We start from the raw sequence: 15732 nt of genomic DNA, 5'->3' as shown, positions 1-15732 counted from the left end.
CTTTATTTCTCAGGATGTACCAAACTGTAGACTTTGCCGCTCCTAATAGTGTAGCATTTTCTCGGATGGGTTTTTTCTGTTTTCACAGATGAAGGACGGCTTGTTTCACCGGCATTTTTACTTCTCAGCAAAATCTTCAAAATGCAAGCACCACACCTCAAATCAGCTCCAGGCCTTTTATGTGCTTAATGGAGAATAAAATAATGAAGGAATTGCCCATGAAACGGCCTTTGAGGCAATTGTCCACTTACTTTTGGTCCCTTTTAAAAACAGGTTGCCACATGTAAAGGAGCTGAAACCCCTAAATCCTTCATCCAATTATAATGTGGATAGCCTCAAATGAAAGCTAAAAGTCTGGACTTTATGTCCACGTCCATTATATAACTATAACTTGAATATGTTTTAGTAAACGGGTAATAAAAACAACATTTGTGTCAGTGTCTAAATATATATGGACCTAACTGTAAATGCATGGCAAAGGCGCTGCTGAGAGTTGAAGTTTTACAATAGTTAGAGAGCCGCAGGTCGGAGACCATACCATAGACCGTTTGCACAGGCCACACTCCTCTGTAGACCATGCCCTCATTAACAAAGGTGTTGGGTAAGGGCGTAATCGCGCCTAGTGAACCGCAGCCAGCTCATCCCCAGACAAGTGAGTGAAATTGCGCTGCAGTACCAGCACAGCCCATGCACAAAGGTGGCGCTGTTTCATAATAGGTTAACAATGAGTCCAATGACAAACCTAGCTCTGCTACATCACTTGTGGTTGGGGCGACGGCCCAGAGCGTACTAAAACCGGACCCTACAGATGGCTGATTAATGCCGGGAGCCAAGGGCGAGGGTAGGCCTAAAAGGGGGCCTACCCCAATGAGAACTGAAGAAAAAAAGGGGAGGGTGGGTGGGGTACCTGGCTGCACGTCCCGCACGGGGTTATAAAGGAGAAGGGGGGGGGGGGGCCACAGCCTTAACTACATATATACTTATTAATTTATGTCTTAATTATGCAGAGTTTTTTTCTTTTATAATGCTCATCACTAGGGGGCAGCATCTCAATGACAAGGATCAGAGCTGAGCAGGGGCAGCCGGTTATGAAAGAATTTAGACTGAGGTCAGTTTCATCTGTTGATGGTCTACGATGTTCCTGGTTGGGAGAGTTCACAGCTTTACAGAGTATTTCATGAGATTTATGTGTAGATATTTTTAGGGCACATCCTATTGGTCTGATCGTAGAAATGGCTTTCAGCCTCTGTAGTAGCATGCCAGTATAGCTGAGAAGACTTCTCCTGCAGCTACGTTTTCAGCTGCCAGAGGGGGGAAGGAGGCTGATTCTGCTCAGAGCTTTTTCTCAGCAGCACCAAGGGGGGCACATGGAAGCAAAAAATGATGAAAAAAGCATTCAGAGAATGGATGCTGACCCTCAGCTGTGCAAAGTATTCGGGTGAGGCGGCATTTAGTTTATTTGCAGTCATTTATCTTTTGCTACGTGTGAGAGTTTTTATTTTTTATTTATTTTTGCTTTAAAAAAACTCTGTCCACATGTATCTTCATGAACATCCCGCAGCAGTTCTGCCAAGTCTGAACTCACCCTTAGATGTCTTCCAGCCTTTGGATGCCAATCAAAATATTTATTTCAGCTGACGGCAAGCAGAGATATTGAAAAATGGCAGAGTAGAACCACCAGGTTTATTAGAAAGTTGTAGCATTTTAAAGCTTGAAAGGAGGATCTTACGTTAACGAGGACGCCATGATCGGCAGAATGAAGGGGAGCGATGCGGATAGTCTGTGCTGTAAAATCTCATCTACTTTGCTGCTACTACTGCGTGCCGTTCTGCTGCACGAGATCTGCCACCCGTGGGCTCCTACCCCAAAAAAACCAAGGGATATAGGACCACGTACAAATCATGGAGACGCAATGAGAGCCTGACCTGCTCCTGGACCATACAGATGGCAGCGACCACTGGTGACCCAATGCCAGCCCCTCATGCTTACTGTTACCGGTTCACATAGCCTCGGGGCAGCTCCCGTCGCTGCTTGAGAACATGAGTCTTCATAAAGGCCTTCAGCAGGCATCCTGTCTTGATGTGATCCTTACAAAACCGCAGGCCCCCATGTCGGCACCGTTGTAGGCAGTAAACAGCGGTCTATGCCTTAAATTCTCATCCACTTTGCCGCTACTATAATGTGCCTCCGATTTTTCTGCACGCCATTCCATTGCAGAAAATCATCTGCCGTCTATATGGTGCTACCCAAAAGAAATCTAGGGATATGGGACCACATAGTGACCATGGACATGGACGGAGAGTCCGACCTGCTACCAGACAGTACAGCGGCCACTGACCGCCCAACGCCCGGCCGTCATGCTGACTGTTTCTTGATTCACATAGCCTTGTGTGCAGCTCCCGGTCACTGCCTCCAGCGGGCATCCCCTCAGCCTTCAGCCATTATCCTGTCCAGATGTGATCCTTACAAAACGGCAGGCCCCCATGTCGGCACCATTGCAGGCAGTAAACGGCGGTTACACATTCCCAGTAGTCTATGCAGTAAAATGTCATCCACTTTGCAGCTGCTATATGTGGTGCCGTTCTGCTGCAGAAAATCTGCCACCCATGTGGTCCTACTCAAAAGAAACCAAGGGATATGGGAACACATGCACATCATGGACTGAGAGGCCCCGACCTGCTCCTGGACAGTACGGCGGTCACCCATCATCCAGCGCCCGACTGTTCTCGGGTCACATAGCCCTGGGCCAGCACCTTCATAAAGGCCTCCAGTGGGCATCCCGTCCAGATGTGATCCGCAGACCCCCATGTCGGCACCTTCACAGGCAGTGCGGTTACACATTCCCTGCCTCTGGCTACCAGTAGTGTGCGCCATAAAATGTCATCCACTTTGCTGCTACTATAATACACGGCCAATTTTCCGCATGCAGTAAATCTGCCACCCATGTGGCCCTACCCAAAAAAAAACAACAACCAAGGGATAGGGGACCACACAGACATCACGGACTGAGAGCTCGACCTGCTCCTGGACAGTACAGCGGTCACTGATCATCCAACGCTCGGCCGTCGTGCTGGTTCACATGGCCTTCGACCATCCTCCTGTCCAGATGTGATCCGCAGACCCCTATGACGGCACCTTCGCAGGCAGTAAGCAACAGTTACACATCCCCTGCCTCCGGCTACCAGTAGTCTAGGCAGTAATTGAAAAGTAAAGGCAATTGAATTACAGTCCGGGGCTCGAGTCCAAGAAAATTCGCTTTCTTTTTTTTTTTTTTTTTCTCTCCCAGTCTACATTCATTGCATCAAGCTCGGCAGGGCTCCTGATCTCCTCATGTGTGTTACTGCTGACTCACAGACTAACTTGCACAAGACCTAGGGAGAAAACACACGCGCGGAGACTGCTCCTCCATACTAGGTAATGACCGAGCCAAGGAGCTGCGCCGCACATCTTGTAAGATCCTCTACGGCTTTCTACTTTAACCGGGGAGGGGGGGCCGCTGATTTTCTTTAGCGGGGCTTGGACTGGCTGCCAACCAGGAGGCAGGAGCTGTGCATTGTTCAGACCGGCGAAGGAGCTCTGGCTGTGGCATTAACCCGTTCTGCTAAAGTAGTACAGTCGTTGGCATTTTGCGGGGAGAGGGGCGACCGCCAAATTGAATACCGTGTTTGCGTAGGGTGCCGTGTAGCGGTTTCTAAGCTGTCGGTATGGCGTTGGGCTCTGTCTATAGACTGCCGGTGTCTGTGCCAGCTGTATGCTGTCTGCCTGGTATCTGCATGCTGTGTACCCAGCTGCTGTGTCGATGTTAGGGGGGTGGTGGTGTATAATAAAGCCCTTGTGAGAGTTGTAAGCATGGATAAGAGGCTTTTTCGGATGCCGAGATCAGCACCACAGGGCACAAGCAAAGCCCGCTTGTCCATCAGCAACTTTGATTGGCACTTGGGCATCCCCCAACCTAAGAGCTCCACAGCAGCTGCGGCAGGTCGGTCTCGGTTGACTGCCTGGAGGCTGTCGGTGTTTTTTTAAATTTTTTTGCAAGCGTGAGGGCAAATGCTAGTCTGATGTCTAATTAATTTGCCTCCCAGCCAAGTCAGTGCCAGTCTGTCGCCGTTCTTGCTGATCCTGGCACATTTGGAGTTTGGTGGGAGCAGCACCCTCCATGTGAGAGAAGAGGAGAGAGAACTTGTTAGTATGACAGCGCGGCTCGCCGCCTGCACATCCCTGCGGTGTCGCACAGTCTGCCACATGTCTGAGTGCTGCTTTCGTCTGCACCATGGGCTACGTTATCACTACTGCCCTGACCAGACTGCAGCGTCGCCCCCCCACCCCCCAGGTACTGCAGTGATACATAGCCGGGGTGGATGCCAGTGTGCTGAATACTGTGTCAGCACATACTGCAGTGTGAAGGCGTCTGTGTGCCATGCGAGGACGCCCCGTCCTGTGGGGTATGAATAGCTCCTGTAGCGTACGGTATATGGTGGCATATCATGCAGGTTGTGTGCCACTGCAGTACATGGGGGAGAGACTAGGAACACACCGATAGCATTGTATAGCAACCTGACACTACACCCCACTGTGCAATGCCGTGACACCATGTGCTACAGTATGGAGTATTAGCCTTACGTTGTATCCCTTTTTTTGCTGCGGTTATTCATGGGCTACTACATACCATAGTGTGAACGTATGTATGTGTTATAGTGTCTGCCCATATACTGTAGGATACTGACATGTGCTATCACTATACTATGCCGTCATATACTGTAGTGTGGACACATATATATATATATATGTGTGTGTGTGTGTGTGTGTTATATTGTGTGGCCATATAATGTATGATACTGTCATATACTATCACAATACTGTGCAACCACATACTTTAGAATACGGTCATATACTATAGTTCAGCCTTATATTCCATTATATTGTGTTCCCATATACTGTAGGATGCTGTTATATACTATCACTATATTATACTACGATATATAGGTGTCATATTGTATGCCTATATAGTGCAGGATGCTGTCATATACTATGCTGTCTTATACTGTAGTGTAGCTATATATGATGTGTACTGTAGAATACCGCCATACTTTTACTATACTATGCCGTCATACACTGTTGTACGGACATATATATATATATATATATATATATGTGTCTTATTAGGTGCCTTTATAGTGTGATACTGTCATACCACTATACTATGCTGCCATATACTGTAGCATAGACATAGGTGTGTCATATTATGTGCTGTCATATACTATACGTCTTATACGGTACTGTAGATATATAATTTTCTGTGCCCATATACTGTAGGATGCGGTCATATACTATATGCCGCCATATACTGTAGTATGGACATACAGTATATACTGTATGTGTTATATTGTGCGCCCATGTACTGTAGAATACTGTCATACTATCACTATTGCTGTGTGGACATATACCGGTATGTGTGCCCCTATGGAGTATGACACTATCACTAACAATTGTTGTAGTGTGGACATACGTTTAATTGTGTGCCCATACACTGTAGGATACTGTCATATCACTTTACTATGCCGTCATATACTGTAGCATAGACATGTGTGTTGTATTGTGTGCCCATATACCATCGGACCGTAGTCATATACTATCACTATACTTCGGTAGATATTTACATTCCTCTGTACAATCTGATGCCCCCCTAACATTGCCTCTGTGTGTGCTGGTATTATACCGCCATCTATTAAAGTGTGAATGTCTGCAGTACCCCATGTTCTATACATATTCCTATATATGTGTTCCCATGTACTGAGGCATCAGATAACCTGTATATAATGTACACTGTGGTCCTCATACCTGGCACAGTCTGGACGATGTGTAATGCATTGTATCGCTATCTGTATGATACATGGTGGATCCATAGGGAGCCAGGTGCTATTGTATTGTGGTAATGTGCTCCACGGCTCAGGAGTATAGCAGGGCGGTATTATACCAGTCAGGTAATGTCACCGTCTCTTATACTTCAGCACCTCAAGGAGGTGAACATCTTATTTTTTACGAAAGTTGTGAACTACCTACTGCAGAGCGGCCCGCTTTGTATATGGTACTGCTATATACGGTGATGCCGCTGTATTCTGTGAATGGCGACGTCTTTCATATACTGTAACAGTCTGCGGAAGTCTATGACTCTATATCCTTAGCCATGATCTCCCTAACATTGCCAGCCATATTCAGTGCCCCCATAACACTGCCAGCCATGGTCTGTGCTCCAGTGATCTAACCATCCATGGTCTGTGCCCCCATAACATTGCCGAGCATGGTCTGCGCCCCATAACAATGCCGAGCATGGACTGCCCCCCCATGACATTGCCCAGCATGGTCTGCGCCCCCATGACATTGCCCAGCATGGTCTGCGCCCCCATGACATTGCTCAGCATGGTCTGCGCCCCCATGACATTGCCCAGCATGGTCTGCGCCCCCATGACATTGCCCAGCATGGTCTGCGCCCCCATGACATTGCCCAGCATGGTCTGCGCCCCCATGACATTGCCCAGCATGGTCTGCGCCCCCATAACCTTGCTGAGCATGGTCTGTACACAGCAGAGCACCTCGCTTTACTGTACGGACGGTACCGCGGATTCACCTCAATAATGACCACCGCCCAGCTCGTTGTAATCCATGTGACAGAAGAATAACCTGTAGACGGCAGTGGTGCATGTAAGGGGGGGCACAAATCACAATACCCCCCACAACTCTCCCTGATCCTGGTTTGCCCCAAAGGTGGGCAAATGGCTCTACTGGAAAGGATCTTGCGTTACTGTAAGTGATGTCATCCTGCTGGGTACCAGGATGTCACTACTTCCAGTCCAAGACCATTTGAAGCTCCCTTGGTTACTACGACCCTCACCATCCCATCTTTGCATTTCTGGAGACACAAGAGGTTAAACAGCTGTGGGCTTCCCTCAGATACTATGAACATCTGCACCTTTCACAGGGTAATCACTGGTGACTGCCCCAACTACAGTATAACTGCTGGATCAGCCCTTGCTGTGGGCGCCCTCTGCTGGCCCAGTGTGGGAGAAGACAAAGGGCGTTACATACAGAAGGGGTGCATGCATGTTTACATGTCATGGGGTAAAGTTCACGTGGCTCTAATAGATTATATGCAGAAACCGCCAAGTGACAAACTCAGCTCTGCTACATCTCATGCTTTACTTGCCAGAAGTTGAAAAAAACTTAAATAAACCTTCGCCGGTAAAAATACATTTTATTCTTCTCCTTCTATCCAGTTGTTTAATAAAGCTCACGTTTCCTACTTATTTGAACCTGGGAAAGCTGGGTGACAACTAATATGGCTGCTGTTACTTAAAGGGACCTTCCTGTAGCAAGTTATCCCTATCCAGTGTCGCCCCGACCACGAAAATGAGGGTCCTCCGTTTCAATTGAGCGATCATCGAGCATGCACCACCAGATCACGGGGAGCCCAGCGCCTGACAATCTGTCAGCCACATAGGCATGAATGGAGCTCCCATGTGCATGCTCGACCACCCCTGTGCTGTCCATAATAAAAAAAAAAAAAAAACATGGCTGCTTTCTTCCAACAATAGCACCACCTTTGTCCTCAGGTTGTGTGCGGTACTGCAGCTCTTCCCCCATCTACTCCAATGGAGCTGCAATACCAGACACAACCTTTGGACAGGGACGGCGCTATTTTTGGAAGAAAGCAGCCACGTCTTTCTAATCCTGGACAACTCTTTTAAATTGGGAACACCCCTTTAATCTGCCTATATGGCACTAGAGTCTGGGTAAGCCAGGCTCTGTAGCGGCCATATTGGTTGTCACTCAGCTTTCCTAGAAACGGATTGACAGAAGAAAGCGACTCAGGGGGGCATTGGCCTCCCCCGTTTTAAGGTACATAATCTGCTGTTAACCCGTAGCCGTGCCCACGTATTTTGTAGGGGGCGATTAGTTGCCCCCTTCCTGATGCAGGCAGGGATGCCAGTAGGCATTTTGTCCATTATCAGGATAATCTTTGCTGCGTGTGAATAATGATGAGGGGATTACAGATTAGACGCCGGGTAATATTTACTGCGCGCGCTGTGAACGTGGAGAGAAGCGGCGTGATCACAGGTCACTGTAATGAACGCTGATCGTATAGGGTTAATTAGCTAATGACTTTCCCCTCCTGTCCAACTGATAGCTCTATGTAAAAGTTCTGCCGTACCACAGACAACCCCTTTAAGGCTAAACGGTGTCGTTGGGCACGAGACCCTAAACTGGTATTCCAGGATTTTAAGACTGATGATGGGCCATATACAGTATATCAGAATCCCGGAATGCCCCTTTAAGATCCCAGTCAAATCGCAAACCGATGATAACGAGTGTGGTCACGCCCTTATCCGCTATTAGTCTGACCATACACGTCAGATGGCTGACGGCTATCCCTCCCATACACCTGCCGATTCTGCTGAGAGTGCATGTGTTCTGAGAGGGGAGAGGGGAGAAAGCCGCTGGCAGACACCTCTAGTGGTGGCTCATCTTCCCTGAGAATGGAAGGATCAGACGTGTTGGAATCCAGTCGGCCCGATTCTTAATCTGCTTTCGGAGGAAGAGTGATTGCAAAGGAAACAGTGGGGCCCCGCTCCTATCTCCACAACGGGGCCCCCAGAGAGAAGGGAGAGCAGCTGAGCATGCGCTGCCATCCTCCATTCATTGCTAAGGATGCTCCGAAAAAATCGCCAAACACCGGCTCTGCTATTTCCAGCAGTCCCATGGCTATGAATGGAGAGGTGGCCGGGCATGCGCAGTGCGGGGTCCACCAGTGTTACCCCCTCCCATCTGACATTGATGGTATATCCTAGTGAGATAGCAAGGCTCGGCTGTCTCCTCTCCTGGCAAGTCTGTTTTCGGAAGTTATTGCATTCTCCATGACGTGACTGTCCTCTTCTTATAACTCTATGCTGTGCTGTTCCCCTATTACTCCTACTACATCTTTATACGTTACCAGTTGGGGGCGTGTCCCCTTACAGTCTGACACTGGTAGCACTAGTTGTATAGTATCAGACTGGTAACACTCACTTCTAATAGGAATACTAGAGGAATGGCACAACATAGTCTCCAGAATGGGTATTTCATGAGGAGTGTAAGTAGTTACTACAACAGACATGTCAGGAGAGGTGACCGGTCCTCTTTAAATCCCACCTCACCCCCATAGTCAACCTAAACTGCAGGAGGGTCTCTAGTCGCCCTACAGCACAGCCTTAGATCTGTTTTCATCTCCCTCTGTAATTTTGACATTGATTTTAACTCCATTCTCCCCCCCTTGTCTTCAAAGGAAACATTGTAACCATTTACCAAAACAAACGTATCCATTTCTGATATAATGGCAAAGTGAAGATGCAGCGCCCCCCCCCCCCCCCCCCCCCCCCCAGCAGTCGTGGCTAGGAAGTTCCTCGACCTGATGGGAAGAATAACAGCGAAGATGCAGCCTCCCCCCCAGCAGTCATTTCTGGTGATCTTTATGATTTTTAACATCATGATAGCAATTTTTTTTTTTTTTATGTAATCTCTTTTTATTGAATATTGGGTATACAGAAAATAATGCAATTTAACAAATCGCACATTATACAGGTTACAATCCTCTGTCTAAAGAATATGTTCTCAGTTATGTAGCCAGGACATTGTACAAGTCTCAACTATCTGACATTGGCTTACAGTATAAGCTCATCATGATAGCAATTTGACAGTGCAGCTCCCCCAGCAGTCATTGCTGTCCATTTCTAACATCCTAATAGCAATACGACTGTGCAGCCCCCCCCCAGCAGTCATTGCTGTCCATTTCTAACATCCTAATAGCAATACGAGGGTGCAGCCCCCCCAGCAGTCATTGCTGTCCATTTCTAACATCCTAATAGCAATACGACTGTGCAGCCCCCCCCAGCAGTCATTGCTGTCCATTTCTAACATCCTAATAGCAATACGAGGGTGCAGCCCGCCCAGCAGTCATTGCTGTCCATTTCTAACATCCTAATAGTAATACGATGGTGCAGCCCCCCCAGCAGTCATTGCTGTCTATTTCTAACATCCTAATAGTAATACGGCAGTGCAGCCCCCCCAGCAGTCATTGCTGTCCATTTCTAACATCCTAATAGCAATACAACGGTGCAGCCCCCCAACAGTCATTGCTGTCCATTTCTAACATCCTAATAGCAAAACGAAGGTGCAGCCCCCCAGCAGTCATTGCTGTCCATTTCTAACATCCTAATAGCAATACAACGGTGCAGCCCCCCCAACAGTCATTGCTGTCCATTTCTAACATCCTAATAGCAATACGACTGTGCAGCCCCCCCCCCCAGCAGTCATTGCTGTCCATTTCTAACATCCTAATAGCAATACGAGGGTGCAGCCCGCCCAGCAGTCATTGCTGTCCATTTCTAACATCCTAATAGCAATACAACAATGCAGCCCTCCCCAGCAGTCATTGCTGTCCCTTTCTTACATCCTAATATTAATACGACTGTGCAGCCCCCCAGCAGTCATTCCTGTCCATTTCTAACATCCTAATAGCATTACGAGGGTGCAGCCCCCCAACAGTCATTGCTGTCCATTTCCAACATCTTAATAGCAATACGAAGGTGCAGCCCCCCCCCAGCAGTCATTGCTGTCCATTTCTAACATCCTAATAGCAATACGAAGGTGCAGCCCCCCAACAGTCATTGCTGTCCATTTCTAACATCCTAATAGTAATGCGACGGTACAGCCCCCCAGCAGTCATTGCTGTCCATTTCTAACATCCTAATAGCAATACGAAGGTGCAGCCCCCCAACAGTCATTGCTGTCCATTTCTAACATCCTAATAGTAATATGACGGTACAGCCCCCCAGCAGTCATTGCTGTCCATTTCTAACATCCTAATAGCAATACGACGGTGCAGCCCCCCAGCAGTCATTGCTGTCCATTTCTAACATCCTAATAGTAATATGACGGTGCAGCCCCCCCAGCAGTCATGCCTGGGCATTTCCTTGACCTGACGTGAAGAATAACAGTGAGGATGGATGCCCTCCCCTCCCTCCCCTTTAAATTGTTATTGCAGATAAACCTCCCAGCTTTCCCCTTGTGTCTGGATTCCTGCTGCAGACCAGATGTCAGGCTGTAGGGACGACACCTCCTAACACAAACTCCCACTCCTGAAAAGTAACAAAGGGGGTGTTGGGGAGGGGGGGGGGGGGGGAGAAGAAGAAGAGATGCAATCATCTCCAAAGTCCTGGACCCTCTCCAGCCGTCCCTCGCCTGCAAGGAGTTAAAGCTGGTGGCTGCCAGCCCTGCAGACTGTTTGGAATAGTTGAAATGCTTTGACACTCAGGACTGGATGGCAGGAGAGGCAGTTTACAGTGTAATTCATATGCAAAACTGCGCTATAAATTTTCCAACCTGTCTGTGTTGCTGTGGCACCACTAAAGCACTCCATCAGCATACAGTACAGTAATCCTGCCATCTTTGTTTGCATTGCAGTGACTCATCAGAAGTCTGTCTTGTACCAACACTGAAGGCATTATTCTGGCACTGATCTTCCTCTGTTTTTTAAAAGCTTCAGCCCAGAACTGGCATTCACTGCGAGCCTCTAATCAAAGGACTCTATTCATTGCGGAGAGCAAGCTGAATGTTAATCTGCATCCGGCCAATTCATTGACATGCTATGTGCTGCTGTGGACATTTTGACTTGCTAAAACCTTGAGGTTTTTGCATTTTCTTTTTCTGTCTCCCTTTGGACGCTTTTTTTTAAAAAAAAATATTTTTTTATTTTTTATTTTAGTTACTGACTGAAAGCGGCGTTGGGGGGGGGGGGGACACACACGCAAGGAGGAACCTGACTTCGAAAGACTCGGGACCAGTTTTGGAATTTTAAGGTAGGTTCCCTGGACCCCGTACAAGTTCCTGGTGTCAGTGTATGTGTTCGATTCTGCAGACAGAAGAAAATGGGACATACCCCCCCCCCCTTACCACCACCTCCATCCACCACCTCCTCCTCTTGCCTGTCTGTCTAGTGTCTCTGTTCTCTCGCACTGTCTATTTGCTGCTCATCTACTCAGGGACACAATAGTTTGATTCTTGCCCCCGCCGGAAAGAATATGTCAAGCTGTTTCAGATTGGCGTTGGATGACGGGTTCCTGAGAAGAGGGGGCAAAGCCGATGCCGATGCAGGTGCCCGTCGTCCCTGGCTGGTGGTCAGTATGCAAGGAGAGGTGGGAGGGTGGGGGTTCCTTTTTTTGTTTTTGTGCAGCGACTATTATATTATATTTAGGCTGGCATAGTCTGCGTGATTAGTGGTTAGGTGTGTGTGGTGGTGGTGAAGAAAGGAGGGGAGCGCACACTCTTGCTTTGTCAATGCAGCAAAAGGCAAATCTTATTACGGCACGAGCGGTTGTCCTGATTTAGCCCGCCGTGAGGTAATTTGATGCAATACAAGCGCTCGGTCTGGGGATGCTGGAGTTGTTTTCAGCGCGAGGTATTAAAGGCTCTATGTGAGCTGCATCGCCTTAGATCCAGACACTGGCGGGCAGGAGAAAGAGGGGGGGGGGATGCATTAGTGGGCTCATGTCTGACTTGAAAAAGCATCTTTGCACTTTTGTCAACTCTCTCTCCGTTTTTTTTTTCCCGAAAGCTTCACGGAGCAGAGATCATAGGAGTCTCCAGATAGAAGTACAGAGGTGCTCGCCGCTCCCCCCCCCCCCCCCAGTGGGTATTAAAAATTTAGACTCCTCTGTTCGCACTGCAGCATGTTCTATAGGATGTAATGCCCACTCAGATCATTTCACAGGCAGCGGTGGCACATAATTGGCTGTCGGCGTTAACCCCCCCCCCCCATCCCCTTTTCTGTCCTGGCACGGATGGCGTTACGAGCTCAGACCGGACATGTTTGCATCCCAAATACAGCTCCGTGGGTTTTTAAAATTATTATTATTTTTTTTTTGGGGGCTGCTGCCGGATAGCTCTCGAAATCTTACCGGACGGCGAGGAGGCGATCTGCAGCGTGTAAGTAGCAGACCACCGCATGCAAAGCCCAGCCGAGCGCCAGACCCGCTTCTGTCTCGCCGTGACATCTCCATTGTTCATTTTATTCTTCCACGTTACTTGAGAGCGTTAACCCCTTCCGCACCCAGGACCAGGAGGACTCGGCGCGGCTTTAATCTCAGCCCGTCTATGAAATCAAAAGTTTGCTCGTTAGGCAAATGTTTACAAGGATTCCGGCGAGGGGGAGAAAAAAAAAAAAGATGTGACACCTCGAGGAGGGGGATTCCAAAATTCAGATATTACACCCCCGCGCATTGACTTTTATAGGTATCTGATCACATGTTTAACTTTACACGGCTTTAACATACGTGTTTGTCGGCGGTGGTAGCGGGGGCGAGTATCTAATTACAGGGCAGAGTGCAGTCCAAGCCTTTCCCTAGCTACGTGCATGTTGTATGTATGTGTGCATATATGGATCTATGTACGTGTTATTAGCATGTCGCCGCCATAGTCCGGAGCGCTGCACGCAGAATGCACCCATAGCCGCCCCCGTCCTCAGCGGGGCTCATAAACTAATTCTAATCCTATCTCAAGCTCGCACCCAAACACCTTAAAGTCAAGGTTATAGGAACCCATCAGCAAGGGAGACCCCAGAGGAAGCCCACGCAAACACTGAAAGAACATGCCAACCCCATGCAGATTTTGGCCGGGGTCACTTTCGACCCCCTGTGCTGCATAGGGGTAGGTAACTGGGAGCTTCATCTTCGAGAGGTCATTTTGGCGTCTTTACCCTGGCGTCAGATACGGTGCCCGTTTTCAGTAGCCGAGAGCACATCTTTATACGTTATTATATACGACGGCCGACTTATCGTTTCTGCGAAGTTCACGTAACGCAGCGATTAGGAACCCCGCAGTGAAGGACGTGAAATCAGCAGAATTAACTTTACCAGTGCTGGAGACTTGGGAATACGACGTTCATAGGCGACACCGGCTCCGTTATGGCGGCGTATACCATCATGGCCGTCCCATTGTTTTATAGTATGTGGCGGATGGCGTCGGTGGGGCAGTGGGGTGAAGTCGCGTTTTCTGAGCTGCCCATAGACAACTGCTGTCCCGAAAATTGTACCTGTCACTTCCCATCCCCTGTTATCATGCATGTCATTTCTATGGGATTGGTAGGCGGCAGCAAAATTTTTCCACTTGCCCTGTGAGCTCACAATCTAATTTCCTATATATATATATATATATATATATATATATATACGGTAGGGTCAATTTCAATGACCTACCAACACACTTCCAATGCCATCCTTCTTTTTAATTTGTGCTACCCTATAGTCTGCTCCTCCTGTAATCGGCCAGTAAATAAATTTTTGCAAGGAGCTTGCGTTCCGATTTTTACCCCGAGCGAAAGGGACGCGATGTGAAATGGGAATCCGGATATGTGTTGCGTGCATTAGCTGTGCAGGTGAATATATTCTATTGATCCCCCGTCATCAGCCATTATGTCGCACATACAGAGGTGTGATTTTATTTATTTCAATTTTTCTACGACGTGGCCCCTTTAAGAACTAGAAAAAGCGACACCAGAAAAGTTTTATCACCATGGTTACCCGACTCCTCTCAGTACATCTCATCGATCGGTTGTTAAAGGTATATTTGCCCACCCGTTTGCCGGCGTCATCCACGGACTTGTCGGGATGGGTTGGGGTGATCTCTCCACCGCTCCTCCTCTTAGTCGCGGCTGGCGAGATGAAGTGAGTCAGTGCGGAGTCGATGAGTGTTAACATAAGTTGCAAATCCACAACATATTGCATGTGTGAGGCGCCGTATCGAGACGGAGCGATTTAGAGGCTTATTTTGCGTGAACTTGGGCTTTGGAGCGCTTTCCGTGCCAGCGCGCAGAATAATTCTCCATCTGCTCTGCGGAAGTTCAGAGCCTCAAGATTCTGGTCGGGGACGTTGGGAAAAGTTAATCTTTTTTTTTTCATGAGGTTCATACGAGATGCGATGTGGTCAGTCAGATGGTGGGGCCACGCTTTATATGTGACTTTTCGGGGTGCAGAGCCGTTATGGGGTATTCCTGCTAATCACATTCCCAGACCCCCGATCCCCGGCAGCAGATGGGTGGTCCTGCATTCTGGCCAGTGGTGGCCTCCCGTCTTTGACCCTTGTGGGGCCTTTTGGCTTGGTCCTTGGGTCGTCTTTCTATACCTGTGCACAATCTTGGGTTGAGACCTTTTTGTATTTTAACTGCTGAGGAACTACAACTCCCAGCATCTCCTGTCATGTGATGGTGGGGAACATTGCCATAGTCATTGAAAGACCATGGGGTAAGATCATCTTAGGAACTACAAGTCTCAGCATATCTTATTGGCAGAACAGTAGTGGTGGAACTACAACTCTCAGCATTTCCATGTGTGGCGGAGTAGAAGGAGAGCCACAAGTCCCAGCATACCCCAGACTGGTGCGACATGCTGGGATTTCAGTTTTTTTTATTGGCATGCTGGCACTTGTAGTTCCTCTAGAGAACCCGAAGTCCCTATATACAATGTTTTGTGTCAGGCTGGCAGGATATGCTGGGACTTTTAGTTCCACAGGGGGGAGACGGCCATATGATGACCAGTGTTGTTATGGTTACCTTCCAAATCGTACGTGCCGAATGACAAATTCCGCTCTGCTATGTCTGTATCTATGCCGTACTTGATGGGTATGCGTGTACTTGGGTATTCTTTTGCA

General features: G+C 48.2%; 1 protein-coding gene across 10 annotated transcripts in view; it reads left to right on the top strand.

The window, feature by feature from the left end:
• Positions 1–15732, top strand: part of NACC2 (NACC family member 2) — a 119638-nt gene that overhangs the window by 77870 nt on the left and 26036 nt on the right. Inside the window, exons 1-3 of one of the 10 annotated variants that reach the window (XM_040404809.1) lie at positions 3307–3414; positions 11494–11717; positions 11795–11888. The exons of 1 other annotated variant lie outside the window; for it this stretch is intronic. The gene's annotated coding sequence lies outside the window, so the exon portion shown is untranslated. Of the gene's footprint in view, positions 1–3306; positions 3451–11493; positions 11718–11794; positions 11889–12203; positions 12225–12913; positions 13015–15732 lie in introns of those variants that run through there. 8 more of the 10 variants (XM_040404812.1, XM_040404813.1, XM_040404815.1 and 5 more) reach the window with 8 other exon arrangements.

Source organism: Bufo bufo, chromosome 8, assembly GCF_905171765.1.
Source record: "Bufo bufo chromosome 8, aBufBuf1.1, whole genome shotgun sequence".
Lineage (NCBI taxonomy): Eukaryota > Metazoa > Chordata > Amphibia > Anura > Bufonidae > Bufo > Bufo bufo.
Note: the sequence above shows the minus strand (reverse complement) of the source record. Positions and strands in the feature narration are given on the sequence as shown.